Raw genomic sequence first — 17,655 nt, 5'->3', positions numbered from 1 at the left:
GCTGAAAAAAAAAAAAAAAAACCTTCCCAACTGAAAGAGAAAGATTTTTTTGCGTGTTTGCATATCAAATTTTTAAAAGACAGTCCCAGGGTTGGTTCAGCTGCTCAACAACATTAGGCTCTGGTTGGCATCTCTGAGATTGGTGTTCGTTCCCCTCCTGAGTACAAACTGTCTATAGCAGCATCGTGTTCTCACACACCGGAATCTAAATCAGGCAGTGTAGACCGGGGCCTCCTTCTGTGTTCCCCTTTTTTCCTCCTCAGAATAATTCTCCTTATTTCTCTCTTGCCAGAACCCGGCTGTGTGGCTACCCCGAGTTGCAAAGCGGTCTGGGTAGTGAACATCTGTCATTTCCAGTCCCCATGGTGGAGTGCGGGCTTTGCCTATAGGAAGCACGGGGAGGGGAACTACTGTTGGGTAGGAAATTAACAGGATCTGCTGCCACTGCAAGAAATGAATAGGACTTGTTGTAATTGCCTTCAGAGCAGATAACTTCAGAGGAAACAATGTGAGAATCAGCTGGCTCTCAGCGGCTGTGTCATTCAGGTACAGGATTCTGATTGGTCCAGCTCAGACCTTGGAGACACCCCGGGCCAATCACTGGGTCCAGTTTGGAGCCGACTCTTGGGCCCGCCTCCTGCCTTTTCTGACTCCTCCTCCTCCTCCCTGCCCATCTTGCCCGGGATTGGTCCAAAGCCCCTCAGGACCTCATCCCTTTTTGCGGAACGGATGAATTCATCTCCTGGAAGCCAGTATGTAGGGGTCCCTTGACTGACAGTTCCAAATGAATCACACGGCAATGGGCAAGGGACAGTCCCTCAAAGTAGTAGGTAGGTGTCCACTACATTCTACCCTCAGCTACTTCACACTAATTCACATCTACATTCTGGGACACAACATTTCAAAAACTCCCACTGCAAAAATTGGTCCAATCACTGTGTCAGTTTGCTAGGGCTGATGTAACAAGTTACAGTAACCTAGCTGAAAACAACAGAAATTTATTGTCTCACACTGGAGGCCAGAAGTCTGAAGTTAATGTGGTAGTAACCACCAGGCACAGTGGCTCATGCCTGTAAATCCCAGCACTTTGGGAGGCTAAGGCAGGAGGATCGCTCAAGCCCAGGGGTTTGAGACCAGGTAACATAGTGAGATTCTCTTAAAAAAAAAAAAAAAATTGGCCGGGCATGGTGATGTTCACTTGTAGTTCCAGCTACTTTGGAGCTCGAGGTGGGAGTATTGCTTGAGCTCAGGAGTTCGAGACCAGCCTGGGCAGCATAGCAAGACCCTGTCTCTACAAATAATAATAATAATAATAATTAATAATAATAAAATTATCCAGGCATGATGGTGCTCACCTGTAGTCCCAGCTACTCTGGCAGCTGAGGCAGGAGGATCACTTGAGCCCAGGAGTTTGAGGCTGCAGTGAGCTGTGATGGCACCGCTGGGCTGCATCTCAAAAACATGATGCCGTGTGATACAAGCCAGATACAAGGGTATATGCTGTAGGATTCCAGTTTTGTGAAATTGTAGAAAGAAAACACTAATATGGGCCGGGCATGGTAGCTCACGCCTGTAATCCTAGCACTTTGGGAGGCCGAGGCAGGCAGATTACTTGAGATCAGGCGTTCAAAACCAGCCTGGCACCTGTAATCCCAGCTACCTGGGAGGCGGAGGTTGCAGTGAGCCGATCATGCCACTGCACTCCAGCCTGGGCAACAGAGTGAGACTCCAACTCAAAAAAAAAAAAAAAAAAGAAAGAAAGAAAGAAAGAAAGAGGCCAGGCACGGTGGCTCACCCTGTAATCCCAGCACTTTGGGAGGCCGAGGCAGGTGGATCACGAGGTCAGGAGTTCAAGACCAGCCCGGCCAACATGGTAAAACCCCATCTCTACTAAAAATACAAAAATTAACTGGGTGTGGTAGCGAGTGCCTGTAATCCCAGCTACTTGGGAGGCTGAGGCAGGAGAATGGCTTGAACCCAGGAGGCGGAGGTTGTAGTGAGCTGAGATCACACCACTGAACTCCAGCCTGGGTGACAGAGTAAAAGAAAAGAAGAGAAGAGAAAAGAAGAAAAGAGAAAAGAAAAGGCTAATATGCAGGGGCAGAAAACAGATTAGTGGTTGACTGGGGGCAGTGGCAGTGGTTATGGAGAGATTGATTACTAGTGGACACAGGGAATCTTTCCAGATGATGGAAGTGATCACACAACTGAATATATTTGTCAAAATTCATTGCGCTTAAAATTGGTGCATTTAAATTCTTGTACATTGTTGCAAAATACACATAACACAAACTTTACCATCTTAGCCAATTTTTTTTTTTTTTTTTTTTTTGAGACAGGTCTCACTGCAATGCCCAGGCTGGAGTGCAATGGCATGATCTTGGCTCACTGCAACCTTCGCTTCCCCGGTTCAAGCGATTCTCCTGCCTCAGCTTCCAGAGTAGCTGAGATTACAGGCATGAGCCACCTCCCCAGGACTTAGCCAATTTTAAGTGTACAGTTGCATTGTTGTGCAATCATCACCCCTACTCATCTCCACTCTTTCCTCTTGTAGAATTGAAACTGTTCCCATCAAGCAACTCCCACTCCCTTCTCTTCCCAGCCCCTGGGAAGCACGTTCCACTCTCTGGGAAATTCCCTATGAATTTGACTACTCTAGGTACCTCATGTAAGTGGAATCATACAGCATCTGTCTTTTTGTGATGGGATTGTTTCACTTAGCATGAATGTCCTCAGGCTTCACCCATGTTGTAGCATGTGTTAGCATTTCCTTCCTTTTTAAGGTTAAATAATTTTCCATTATGGGCCAGGCGCAGTGGCTCACACCTGTAATCCCAGCACTTCGGGAGGAAGAGGCAGGCGGATCACGAGGTCAGGAGATCGAGACCATCCTGGCCAACGTGGTGAAACTCCATGTCTACTAAACTACAAAAAATTAGCCAGGCGTGGTGGCAGGCACCTGTAGTCCCAGCTACTCGGGAGGCTGAGGCAGGGGAATCACTTAAACAAGGGAGGTGGAGGTTGCAGTGAGCCAAGATCGCGCCACTGCACTCCAGCCTGGGCGACAGAGGGAGACTCCATCTCAAAAAAAAATTTCATTATGTGTATATACCACTTTTTGTCTATCCATTTATTCGTTGATGAACAGCTGGGTTGCCTCCTTCACCCTTTGGGTATTGTAAATAATGCTGCTATGAAAGTGGGTTGCAAATATCTTTTTGAAATATTGATACTTTTTTTGTACACAAATTATATCTTGATAAAGTTGGCTAAAACTAATACTCCCACCTAACATAATATAACTATCTCTAGTGCAACTGCAGAAGCATTCACCCCTTCTGCAAAGGGAGGGATCCCAAAGCCACATCCAATCCTCAGACCAAGATTTCTGGATATTGGCTATTTCTTTCATCAAGGGCACATGGAGTCTCTCTTGATCCTGAAAATTAATGTTAAGGCTGGGCACGGTGGCTCACACCTGTAATCCCAGCACTTTGGGAGGCCAAGGCAAGTGGATCACCTGAGGTCAGGAGTTCAAGACCAACCTGGCCAACATGGTGAAACCCTGTCAGCCCAGCATGGTGGCGCACACCTATAATCCCAGCTACTCAGGAGTCTGAGGGAGAAGAATCACTTGAACCTGGGAGGCTGAGGTTGCAGTCAGCTGAGATTGTGCCACTGCACTCCAGCCTGGTGACAGAGCGAGACTCCATCTAAAAAAAAATTAATGTTAAATGAAATTGTAGCCCCCTCAGCAACCCACCCCTATGTATAACAGTGGAGGAAAAACCAGAAAACAATCACAATTCTCACTTGAAAGGGGAGAGAAGAGAAACAAAATGGTATATGCCATTTGCTGGACTTGCCAAGACTCCTCCACTTTCAAGAGACAAAAAACTGGCCTTTAAAAAAATTATTGCCAAGCTCGGTGGCTCATGCCTGTAATCCCAGCACTTTGAGAGACTGAGATGGGAGGATCACTAGAGCCCAGGAGTTCGAGACCCAGCCTTGGCAACATAGCAAGACTCCATCTCTTTAAAAATATATATATATAAATAGCCAGGTACCATGGTGTGCACCTGTAGTCCCAGCTACTCAAGAGGCTAAGGTGGGAGGATCACTTGAGCCCAGGAGGTCAAGGCTGCAGTGAGCCATGGTTGAGCCACTGCAGTCCAGTCTGGACAACAGAGACCCAGTTTCAAAAAAATAAAATTATTGAAGTACAACATACTCACAAAGAAACTCACAAATACCCAGTAAGTATGGATCACATAACAGACTGAGCACACCCATGTAACCATGGGTAACCAGCCCTGGGTCAGGAACTAGAACATTACCAGCTCTCCAAACCCCTCATGCTCCTTGTCAGTCACTTCTTTTTTTTTTTTTTTTTTCTGAGACAGAGTCTCACTCTGTTGCCCAGGCTGGAGTGCAGTGGCGCGATCTGGGCTCACTGCAAGCTCTGCCTCCTGGGTTCACGCCATTCTCCTGCCTCAGCCTCCCGAGTAGCCGGGACTACAGGCGCCTGCCACCATGCCTGGCTAATTTTTTTGTGTTTTTAGTAGAGATGGGGTTTCACCGTGTTAGCCAGGATGGTCTCGATCTCCTGACCTCATAATCTGCCCGCCTCGGCCTCCCAAAGTGCTGGGATTACAGGCATGAGCCACTGCGCCTGGCCCCTTGTCAGTCACTTCTTCACCTCAAAGGTAACTATTACCCTGATTTCTGACACCATAAGTCAGTTTGCCTTGTTTTTGATCTTAATCTGCTTGGAATCCTACAAGCATAAAGACTTGTGTGTTGGAATTCTTTTTTCTTTTTTTTTTTTTTTTTTTTTTTTGAGGCGGAGAGTTGCTCTGTCGCCAGGCTGGCGTGCAGTGGCATGATCTCAGCTCACTGCAACATTCGCCTCCCAGGTTCAAACAATTCTCCTGCCTCAGCCTCCCGAGTAGCTGGGATTACAAGTGCGCAGTACCATACCCAGATAATTTTTTGTATTTTTAGTAGAGACGGGGTTTCACCATGTTGGCCAGGATGGTTTCTATTTCTTGACCTCGTGATCTGCCCACCTCGGCCTCCCAAAGTGTTGGAATTACAGGCGTGAGCCATTGCGGCTGGCCTGAATTCTTTTATTCATCATACGTCTATGAGATTTGTCCATGTAGTTGCTGATTGTTGGAGGTTGTTTATTGTCATTGCTATATAAGAGTGTGTTATGAGCCAGGCACGGTGGCTCACGCCTATAATCCTACCACTTTAGGAGGGTGAGGCAAGCAGATAGCTTGAGCACAGGAGTTCAAGACCAGCCTGAGCAACATAGCAAGACCCCATCTCTACAAAAAAATAGAAAAATTAGTGGGGTATGGTGGTGCATGCCTGTCGTCTCAGCTACTTGGGAAGCTGAGGTGGGAGGACGGCTTGAGCTTGGGAGGCAGAAATTGCAGTGAGCTGAGGTCACACCACTGCACTCCAGCCTGGGTGACAGAGGGCAATCTTGTCTCAAAAAAAAAAAAAAAAAAGTGTGTTATGGGAATACATAACAATCTATGTATTCATTCTACTGTTGATTGACATTTAGGTGCCTTCTGATTTGCCATGATCACTTATAGTACTGCTATATACATTGAATTTTGGTGAACATATGTAGGCATTTCTGTATTTCTGTTGGGTATATACCTAGAAGTGTAATTGCTGGGTCCCAGGGTGTATGCATAGTGTGTGCATGTTCATCTTTTTTTTTTTTTTTTTTTTTGAGATGGGAGTGGCCAGGCTGGTCTTGACCTCAAGTGATCTGCCGCCTCCCAAAGTGTTGGAATTACAGGCATGAGCCACCATTCCCAGCATCGTGTTCATCCTTAATAGACACTGCCAACCAGGTTTTCAAACTAATTTTCTCCATTTATACACCCACCAGCAGCCTCTGAGAATTTCAGTTGCTCGCCAACATTTGGTATTGTTAGTCCTTTCAATTCTGGCAATTCTGGTTGGGACTGTAGCCGTGTTTTATTATGGTTTTAATTTACCTTTAGCCCAATGCCTAAAGAAATTTAACACCATTTTGGGCCAGGCGCAGTGGCTCATGCCTGTAATCCCAGCACTTTGGGAGGCTGAGGAGGGAGGATCACATGAGCCTAGGAGTTCGAGACCAGCCTGGGCAACATAGTGAGACCCTATCTCTATTAACACAAACAAGTAAATAAAAGAAATATTTTCTTACCCTGAAGGTTCTGAAGATACTCTATGATATTTTCTTCTAGAAGTTTTATTGTTTAAGCTTTAACATTTAGATCTACAACACATCTGGAATCAATTTTTGTGTATGGTGTGAGGTAGAGGTCATATGGCTATCAACTGGCTCAGCCCTATTTATTCAAAAAGATCATCTTTTGCTTCTCATTGCACTGAAATGTTGCTTTTCTCATAAACCAAGTTACCATATATGTGTGAAATTTTCCTGATTTTTCCATCTTGTTCTTTTGGCCTATTTATTTTTCCTTGCAAGAGTATGCTGCTTGAATTATTATTATAATAAGCCTTGCTCTCTGGAAAGTACTCTGGCTTTTTTTGTTTTTGACAAAGGGAATTTGTTGACTTATAGAACCGAGCTATATAACTAGCTTCAGGCATAACTGGATCCAGGCACTAAAATGAATCTTTAGCAATACAGCTCATTTCCCATCTGGACTTTACTTTTCTGTATCACGACTTCCCTCTCAGGCAGAATCTCTTCCCTCATGGTAACAAACAAGGCCCACAGCAGCTCGAAGCTTCCATACTATCATTTTAACAACCTAGCTTATCATTTTAACAACCTAGCAGAAAAGGGGTACTGCCTTCCTGAATGGTGATACCAAAGTCTCAAGGTTAGCTCTCATTGGCCCAACTTGGGTCACATGTCCATTTCTATAGCAAGCATGTGTCTTAGTCCATATTGTCTCACTATAAAGGAAAACCTGACGCTGGGTAATTTTTATTTTATTTATTTATTTTGAAACAGGATCTTGCTCTGTCACCCAGGCTGGAGTGCAGTGGCGCAATCTTGGCTCACTACAATGTCCGCCTCCCAGGTACAAGTGATTCTCCTGCCTCCAGTGTAGCTGGCACGACAGGTGCCCGCCACCACACCTGGCTAATTTTTTTGTATTTTTAGTAGAGACATGGTTTCACCGTGTTAGCCAGGCTGGTCTCGAACTCCTGACCTAAAGTGATCCACGAGGCTGGGTAATTTATAAAGAGAAAAAGGTGTATTTGGCTTATGATTCTGCTGGCTGGAAGACTGGGCATACAGAGAAAGTCTCAAGCTGCTTCTACTCTTGGTGGAAGGAGAAAGAAAGCAGGGATCACGTGACAATAGAGGAAGCAAGAGAGGCAGGTGTCAGCCTCTCTTTAACAACCAGCTCTCATGGGAACTAATGGAGGAAGAACTCACTCACCCACGCTCCCAGGGAGGGCATTAATCTATTCATGACAGGTCCACCCCGTGACCCAAACGCCTCTCATTAAGACCCCATCTCCAACATTGGGGATCAAATTTCAACAATGAAATTTAGAAAGCAGCCTGGCCAACACGGGGACACCCCGTCTCTCCTAAAAATACAAAAATTAGCCGGGCGTGGCATGTGCCTGTAATCCCAGCTACTCAGGAGGCGGAGGCAGAAGGGTCACTTGAACCCAGGAGGTGGAGGTTGCACTGAGCCAAGATTGTGCAACTGCACTACAGCCTGGGTGACAAAGCAAAACTCTGTCTGAAAAAAAATTGGATGGGACATACATCCAAACTACTGCACATCATAACCAAGGTCATGAAGCACTCAGATTGGCCAGGTCTGACTCTTGTTCTCACTCTGAGATCCCTGGCAAGATCCAGTCAAAAAATGTATGTTTTGCATGGGGAGGAGTGATAGGAAAATCAGATGTTTAAGGGAATAAAAAGAGAAGCTATAGATTGTGAGAAAATCTTTTCAAAACACCTATCAGACAAAAAGCTGGTATCCAGGCCAGGTGTGATGGCTCACATCTGTAATCCCAGCATTTTGAGAGGCCGAGGTGGGCGGATCACCTGAGGTCAGGAGTTTGAGACCAGCCTGGCCAACGTGGCAAAACCCTGTCTCTACCAAAAATACAAAAATTAACCAGGCGTGGTGGTGGGTGCCTGTAATCCCAGCTACTCGGGAGGCTGAGGCAAGAGAATCACTTGAACCTGGGAGGCGGAGGTGGCAGTGAGCCAAGATTACGCCATTGCACTCCAGCCTGGGCAACAGAGCAAGACTTTGTCTGAAAAAAAAAAAAAAAGAAAGAAAGAAAAAGAAAAAAGAAAGCTAGCATCCAAAGTATACAAAGAACTAAAACTCAACAATAAGAAAACAAACAACCCAATTTAAAAATAGGCAACAGATGTGAACAGACACTTCAACAAAGAAGATATGCAGATGGCAAATAAGTAAATAAAAAGATAGTTGGCCAGGTGTGGTGGCTCCTGCCTGGAATCCCAACACTTTGGGAGGCTGGGGCAGGAGGATCATTTGAGACCAAGAGTTTCAGACCAACCTAGGCAACACACTGAGACTCCATCTCTACAAAAAATAAAAATAAAAAGGTCAGATGTGGTGGCTCACACCTGCAATCCCAGCACTTTGGGAGGCCACAGCTGGTAATTCTCTTGAGCTCAGGAGGTCAAGACCAGCCCAGGCAACGTGGTGAAACCCCATCTCTACGAAAAATACAAAAAATTAGCCAGGTGTGGTGGTGCACACCTGTGGTCTCAGCTACTTGGAAGGGTGAGGTTGGAGGATCACTTGAGTCTAGGAGGCAGAGGTTGCAGTCAGCAGAGATAGTGCCACTGCATTCCAGCCTGGATGACAGAGCGAGACCCTGTTTCTAAATAAATAAATAAATACAATAATAAAAATAGAAATAAAAAAATAGCCAGGCGTGACGGCACACAACTGTAGTCCCAGCTACTGGGGAGGCTGAGAAGGAGGATCTAAGAGTTGGAGGCGGCAGTGAGCTATGATTGCACTGCTGTACTCCAGCCTGGGCAACAGAGAACCTGTTTCTTAAAATAAATAAATAAACAAGCAAACAAATAAATAAATAAAAGATACTTGGGCTGGGCGTGGTGGCTCACACCTGTAATCCCAGCACTTTGGGAGGCCAAGGTGGGCAGATCACCTGAGGTCAGGCATTTGAGACCAGCCTGATCAACATGGAGAAACCCCGTGTCTTCTAAAAATACAAAATTAGCCAGGTGTGGTGGCGCATGCCTGTAATCCCAGCTACTTGGGAGGCTGAGACAGGAGAATCACTTGAACCCGGGAGGCAGAAGTTGCAGTGAGCCGAGATCATGCCATTGCACTTCAGCCTCGGTGACAGAGCAAGACTCCGTCTCCAAAAAAAAGGGGGCTCAACATCAAATGTCATTAGAAATTGCAAATTAAAGCAATGATGACATACGACAACCACCTATTAGAATGGTGAAAATCCAAAACATGAATAACACCAAATGCTGATGAGGATGAGGAACATCAGGAACTCTTATTCATCTCTGGCAGTAATGCAAAATGGTGCAGCCACTTTAGAAGACAATTTGGCACTTCCTTACAAAACTAAACACTCTTACCATATATTGCAGCACTCATGTTCCTTGGTATTTACTCAAATGAGCTCAAAACTTACATCCACACAAAAACCTGAAGACAAATATTCATAGCGGCTCTGTACATAATTGCCAAAACTTGGAAGCAACCAAGATGTCCTTCAGTAGACGAACAAACTGCAGTACATCCATACAATGGAATATTACTCAGTTATAATAAGCCATGAAAAGATATGGAGGAACCTAAAATGCATATTGTTAAGTGAAAGAAGCCAATACGAAACGGCTACATATGGTATGATTCCAACTATACCACATTCTGGAAAACGAAACACTATAGAGACAGTTAAAAAAAAAATCATTGGTTTTTAGGGGCTTGGGAGGAGGGAAGGATGAATCAGCAGAGCCCAGATGAGTTTTAGGACAGTGAAATTACGCTGCATAATACTATAATGGTGGACACATGTCATTATAAATTTGTTCAAACCCATAGACAATAAAACACTAAGAGAGAAACTGAATGTAAACTATGGACTTTCCTCTCAATTTTACTGTGATTTTAAAACTGAAAAAAAAAAAAAAAAAAAAAAAAGGCCGGGTGCGGTGGCTCACGCCTGTAATCCCAGCACTTTGGGAGGCCGAGGTGGGCAGATCACGAGGTCAGGAGATCGAGACCATCCTGGCTAACACGGTGAAACCCCGTCTCTACTAAAAATACAAACAATTAGCTGGGTGTGATTGCGGGCACCTGTAGTCCCAGCTACTCAGGAGGCTGAGGCAGGAGAATGGTGTGAACCCAGGAAGTGGAGCTTGCAGTGAGCCGAGATCACGCCACTGCACTCCAGCCTGGGTGACAGAGCGAGACTCTGCCTCAAAAAAAAAAAAAAAAAAACCAAAAAAAAACCTTTATTAAAAAAAAATTGAATGTACAAGGTATCACACAAGGAGTGGACCTTAATGTAAACTACAGATTTCAGCTAATAATAATGTATCAATATTGGCTTATTAATCGTAACAAACGTAGCACAGTAACACAAGATGTTAACAGGGGAGATGAGGGGCAATGAAGGGATGAAGGGGGATATAGAAACTCTCCATACTTTTCCTTCGATTTTTTCCTGTAAACCTAAGACTGCTCCAAAAAAAAATTATTAACGAAGAAGAAAATCAGAGATAACAGATGTCACTCAGGCAAAAATATCAGGTGTCCATTATAAGGATCCAAGCTGCCCCTAGGTATTCACTCTAATAATAGTTTGCAACTTGGGGTGTGCAGTATAGAAGGGATAAAGAGGCTGGCGCAGTGGTTCACGCCTGTAAGCCCAGCAGTTTGGAAAGCGGAGCTGGGCGGATCACCTGAAGTCAGGAGTTGAAGACCAGCCTGGCCAAAATGGGGAAACCTCGTCTCTATTAAAAATACACAAAATTGCCAGACATGGTGGCACGTGCCTGTAATCCCAGCTACTCAGGTCGTTGAGGCAAAGGAATTGCTTGAACCTGGGAGGCGGGGGTTGCAGTGAGCCAAAATCGCGCCACTGCACTCCAGACTGGGCAACAGAGTAAAACTCCGCCTCAAAATTAAATAAATAAATAAATAAATAAATAAATAAATAAATAAATAAACAAATTTTTAAAAAGGCCGGGTAGTGGTGGCTCACACCTGTGATCCCACCACTTTGGGAGGCCGAGGCGGGCAGATCACGAGGTCAGGAGATAGAGACCATCCTAACCCAGTGAAGCCCTTTCTCTACTAAAAATACAAAGAATTAGCTAGGCGTGGTGGCATGTGCCTGTAGTCCCAGCTACTCCGGAGGCTGACGCAGATGAATCACTTGAACCCGGAAAGCAGAGGTTGCAGTCAGCCGAGATCGCGCCACTGCCCTTGAGCCTCAGTGACAGAGCAAGACTCCATCTCAAAAAGAAGCCAAAAATACAAAAATTAGCCAAATGTGGTAGTGTGCGCCTGTAACCTCAGGGTGAGAGAGGAGACTCTCTTCAACCCAGCAGGCAGAGGTTGCAGTGAGACGAGATCATAAGACTGCACTCCACCCTAGGCAACAGAGCAAGACTCCATCTCAAAAGATATATAGCAGTAATTTTAAAACACTTGTATTGGAAACGAAATTTCTTCCCGTCCAGACCTCCCTTTATGTTTTGTTGTTATATACAGAACAATGAAAAAAAAAATTTTTCAATTTTGCCCACGTTAGCTTCAAACACATAGCATCGCCAGCTTGTGCGCCAGGACAACTAGACTGAGCCATTTAAGCTGGTGGGAAAGTGCTCTCAATTCTTCCATTTGACCTTCTAGGGAGCGATGTAGCCAATCACGAGAGACTCACCCCTGACATCACCCAGTGCCCAGGGACAGAGAGGGCCCTGCGTTCCATGGCGCCCCTTGGCAGGAGGAAAGAGACCTGTATCTGAGAGAGCGCAACCAATTGGGTCCGCTGACTCAGGCCAGGTTCCCATACCGTGTCCAACACCAATCACTCCCCCACGGAGCCTCAAGTTACTTTCAATCTCCACATCCCCAGTGCTTGCGGAAGAAATCCGGCTAAGAGAGAGAAATGCGAAACGTAGGACAGATCCAAATTTCCAGGCATCCAATTATCTACAAGCCTTGAATCGCCAGGCATCCAATCACAGTAATGGATCCAACGAACTGGAGCAGGTATCCAATTAGGTAGGGCAGGGTTGCCATGATGACACGAGTCTCTCTATAGGGTTCCCAGTGTCGCCGAGTTCTAGCGCTGAGCGCCCCCTGGCGCTTGGCAAGGCGTGGCCGACTACTCCAGCAAACGCGCGCTGGTCGAAGGCAGCCAATAAGGCAGGGACAACCCTCCGTGACGTCACTAGTCGCCGAGCCGGCCGCCGCAGCTGGTGAGCTCGCGCGTGAGTTCGCATGAGCTCCCGCCAGCCCGCAGGCAGCCGCGCGAAACCTGTTTCAGAGTGGTGATTGGGGCGCATGCGCTGCTGCTTCCGACTTTTGTTGTTGTTGTTTTTTGTTTGTTTGTTTAATTCTCAAGGGAGACATAAAGGGCAGGAAAGGGCGTCAGGCGAGGTGAGCCGAGGCGAGAGGTTCGAGCTTCTACGGAGATGATCAGACTGAATGATGGACCTCAAGGTGGCCGCTCTGCCCCAGGACAGGCCTAGAAGAGGCTGTGGTCCCCTAGAAAACATCCAGAGACCGAGTGGAGGAAACAGCTCCCAGGGGTAGAGCACCCAACAGGCGCAAACCCGGAGGAGCAGAGGACGATTGGGAGAAGGAAGGAAAGATGCTGGGAAGGAGCCAGGGATGACAGGAAGAGAAGGAGACGGGGAAGGGCCCTGAGGCGAGGGAGGCAGGGCCTCCAACCAGGAGCGACAAGAGAGGATGTGACAGAGACGGAGGGGACAGAAAAAGACTCCACGGTCACAGGTGGAGCGCCCGACGGCACAGGGGACTGAGGCAGGGGATGGGGATGGCCACAGGACTGGGAGAAGAGAGCAGCGAGGACAGTGCAGAAGTGGGATCAACAGCGACGAAGAGGATACAGTCCGAGGCAAAGGGGAGAGGACCAGAGAGAGAAGACAGTGAATCAGATGGGAGCGAACTAGAGAGGGGACGAAGACAAAGATCCCGAGGCCAGGACAGAGATCAAGGGGTCTAAGAAGGACAGGAGAGACGGCTGGGCGCGAGGGCACACCCCTGTAATCCCAGCACTTTGGGAGGCCAAGGGGAGAGATCTCTTGAGGCCAGAAGTTCGAGACCAGCCTCGCCAACATGGTGAAACTCCGTCTCTACTAAAAATACAAAAAGTAGCCAGGCACGGTGACGCGTGCCTGTAATCCCAGCTACTCGGGAGGCTGAGACATGAGACTGGCTTGAACCCAGGAGGCGGAGGCTGCAGTGAGCCAAGATCACACCACTGCACTCCAGCCTGGACAACGGAGCAAGACTCTGTCTTAAAAAAAAAAAAAAAGATATACTGAAGTAATTTAAAAACACTTAGGAAGATGCCATTTCTTCCTATCAAGGCGTCCTCCCTTTATGTTTTGTTGTAATATAGGGAACAATAAAAGTTTTTTTTGTTGTTGTTCCAATCAATGTTGACCAGGTTGGCCTCGAACGTGTAATGTGTAGTGTAGCCTCGCCTCCCCAAGTGCCAGGGCAACCGGCCTGAGCCACTGTGGCTCCCGGTATGTGGGCTCTCCTTTCTTCCCTTTAGTCTTACCAGGGTGATGGAGCCAATCACGAGAGGCTCACCCCTGACGTCACCCAGTCCCCAGGGCCAGTGAGGCGCCCTGGGGACTGCGTTCCATGGCGTTCCATGGCGTTCCATGGCGCCCCTTGGAGGGAGGAAGGGGACCTGTATCTGAGAGAGAGCAGCCAATTGGGTCCGCTGACTCAGGCCGGGTTCCCGTGCCATATCCAACACCCATCACTCCCCCAGGAAAAAGATACAGTCCGAGGTAAAGGGGAGAGGACCAGAAAGAGAAGCCAGTGAATCAGATGGAAGCGAACTGGAGACGGGACGGTGACAAAGACCCCACGGTCCAGGAGATTGGTTAAGAGGTCTAAGAAAGACGGGAAACAGGACCAGGCGTAGTGGCTCACTACTGTAATCCCAACACTTTGGGAGGTCAAGGCGGGAGGATCACTTGACGCCAGAAGTTCAAGACCATCCTGGCCAACACAGTGAAACCTCATCTCTACTAAAAATACAAAAATTAGGCGGGCCTGGTGGCGGGCACCTGTAGTCCCTGCTACTGGAGAGTTCTAGCTACTGGAGAGGCTGAGGCAGGAGAATCGCTTGAACCCGGGAGGCAAAGGTTGCAGTTTACCGAGACTGTGTCACTGCACTCCAGCCTGGGCGACAGGGTGAGACTGCGTCAAAAAAAACACAAAGCAACAACAAGAAAACAAACAAACAAACAAAAACGAGAGAAAGAGTAAGTGAGAGAGAGAGAAAAGGGGAGGGAGAGGGAGAGGGAGAGGGAGAGGGGGAAGGGGAGGGGGAAGGGGAAGGGGAAGGAGAAGGAGAAGAGGAAGGAGAAGGGAAGAAGAGAAAGGAGGAAGATGGGAGAAAGACCAAGAGGACGGTAATAGAAACAGGGAGGACTGTGACAGAAGGGACAGAGACTAAGGGACAGTGATAGGGGAGAAAGAGATAAGGGGATGTGGCCGACACAGAGAAGGTGACAGCCATAGAGACAGAGAAGACAGAGACCCAGAGGCTATAAAGATATAATGGACAGTGATAGACAGATGGCAGAGATAGCAGAAGTGACACAGGGAAAAGTGACAAAAATGGAGATGGTGGCAGAGACAAAATTGGAGGCAACAGCGAGTGAGGCAAAGAGAACAAACTCAGATGGATGGGGCAGAGATAATGGTGTCAATATCAGAGATTCAGGAAACAATACTAGATTAGGAGTGCACAGAGGGGACAGACAGCTGGTGGCAAATAGCAAAGACAGGCCAGGCACGGTGGCTCATGAATGTAATCCCAGCACTTTGGGAGGCGGAGGTGGGCAGATCACTTGAGGTCAGGAGTTCAAGAGCAGCCCGGCCAATGTGGCAAAACCCTGTCTCTACAAAAAAACATATAAAAGTTCACTGGGCATGGTGTTGTGCGCCTGTGGTCTCAGCCATTTGGGAGGCTGAGGCAGGAGGATCACTTGAGCCAAGGAGGTCAAGGCTGCAGTGAGCTATGTTGATGCCACTACCCTCCAACCTGGGCAACAAAAGGAGACCGTGTCCCTACAAAAATGTTTAAAATTAGCCAGGCGTTGTGATAGTGGCACACATCTGTGGTCCTAGCTACCTGGGAGGCTGAGGTGGGAGGATCACTAGAGCCTGAGAGTTGGAGGCTGCAGTGAGTGGTGTTCGCACCACTGCACTCCAGCCTCGTCTGGGCAACAGAATGAGACTGTGTCTTAAAAAGAAAGAAAAGGAAAGAGAATAGCAAAGAGAGAAGTGGAACAGAAGTTGAGGGGACAGAGACAGAGATAGAAGGTAGAAGTCAGAGAAAGAGGCTCTGACAGAAATAGAGGAGACAGAAGCCAAGCAAGGGACAGAGATGGAGGATTCAGAGTGGGAGGAGACAGAGCCAGGGGGAATGGCAACAGAATGCACAGACTCTGAGTGGAGGGCAGTTGTGGTGACACTACCAGGATGAGCATAACAGAGTCCATTCAATGAGACAGAGAGAGGTGAAGATATAAAGGCAGAGGGCGTGACGTCAGACAGAAGGCATGGTAACATAAAAAGGGGGTGATAGAGAAAAGGCATGAGGCAACACGGCGGGGGGGTAGATGGAAGATGGCTTGTCAGACATCCTGCAGCTAGAGATTAGGGGTGCGGGCAGAGTCAGAAAACCGTTAGAATTGTATCTTACAGGGGAGGAGAGTGACGGGAAGAACATGATCAAGACCCACTAGAGAAAGATAAGGACACAGAGGCTGAGTCACAGAGATGAATAGAGAGAAAGGGCAAAGAAAGGAAATGAGAGGGTCAGAGCTGTCTGAGACTTGGTGAGGGGTGAGGACAACAGACAAAAGCAAAGATGGGCGAACTGAGCAAAGACCCAGAGAGAGTGACAGGAACCCACAAACCCGTCGGTAGCTGAGACCTGCCACTCAGCTCAGTACCTAAACCTGGGAAGTATTGAAAGCCAAGAATGCTTGAGGTTCTTTCTGCCAGTTTGGTTAAGTTGTGACCTTGATTTGGAATTGTGATTTGAAAGATCTCGACACTGGTTCTAGACTTGTGACCATGTTTCTGAATCCCCCAGTCCTCTTTCTTTGGCCCACAGTAGCCATGGCACAAAGCAGTAAGCAAAATCATTCTTTTTTCATTCATCCATTCAACAACTACTGAGTATTCACTATGTGCCAGGCATTATTGTGGGTGCCAGGGAGACGACAGCAGCAAACAAAGTACATGCACCCACGCAGCTTTCAGACTAGTTGGTGGACAAATAAATATATAATGTCAAGTAGCGTTAAATGCTAAGAAGAGAAATTAAGCAAAGATGAGAGGACAGAGTAATTGAGGTTGCTGATAATGGCAGGCTAGGTTATTCAGACCAACATTCCCACTAAAAGCAACTAAAAATGCCAGATGCATTTTTTTAAATCTTGAAAGCATTGGCCTGGCACAGTGGCCTGTACTTGTAGTCCCAGCTACCTAGGAGGCTGAGGCAGGAGGACCCCTTGAGGCCAGGAGTTCGAGGCTGTAGTGCACAATGAATATGCTCGTGAATAGCCACTGCATTCCAGCATGGGTAATGTAGCAAGACCCTGTCTCTAAAAGAATTTCTGTAACTTTAAAAAAAAACCACCGAAGGCTCACAGGATTTATCAGGCTGTAACTGATGGAAAATTGGGAACTCAGAGAAGTAATCAGAGTACTTCTACCCTAAGGGAATTTTATAACCCTGGCAAATTTAAACTTTTATTTGGATGGCTTCTTAGATGGAAGGAATACAAAAAAAAGCTAGGGCGCACCAAGGTGGGGGTCCACATTGAGCTGAGAAAGCAATGGCTATGCCCTCAGGGTAAGGGGAAACTAGAAGTAAATTGGCCTTGGTTTGTTATTTGGCAGCCTATTTCATGGGTGGTCCAAAAGAGCTCAAGTTGTGGACTTAAAGTCCCCAACTGGAAGTATTTTTAAACTCTTGATGACAACACACAGATAATTCTCTCTGGTGAAAATAATCTTCATTAAAGGCCTCAGATTATTCCTGTAAACATATTTTTTTTCCCAAGGAACGTGAGCAGCACACAGGTATAACCAAGAACACAAAGTACCAGGAGCAAGAACTAGCAGAAATAAGAGACACTGTAAACAGACCCACTAATCCTTGTGATTTTAGAACTATCAGAGGGACATAAAGCAGTGTGGTTTGTTCATATAAAATATAAGATTGCCATTGTTTTGCAATGGCAAGAGACCAAGAAACTATAAAAAATTATCTAGGTGCTTTGAAAATGACAAAAACTCTGAAAGAGGATTAAAACTAAAAGCAACAGCTGCGTAGAGACATAGTGAATTGGAACATAGATCAATAGAA

This window comes from Pongo pygmaeus, chromosome 20, assembly GCF_028885625.2.
Source record: "Pongo pygmaeus isolate AG05252 chromosome 20, NHGRI_mPonPyg2-v2.0_pri, whole genome shotgun sequence".
NCBI classification, from domain to species: domain Eukaryota; kingdom Metazoa; phylum Chordata; class Mammalia; order Primates; family Hominidae; genus Pongo; species Pongo pygmaeus.
This window is presented reverse-complemented; position numbering follows the sequence as displayed.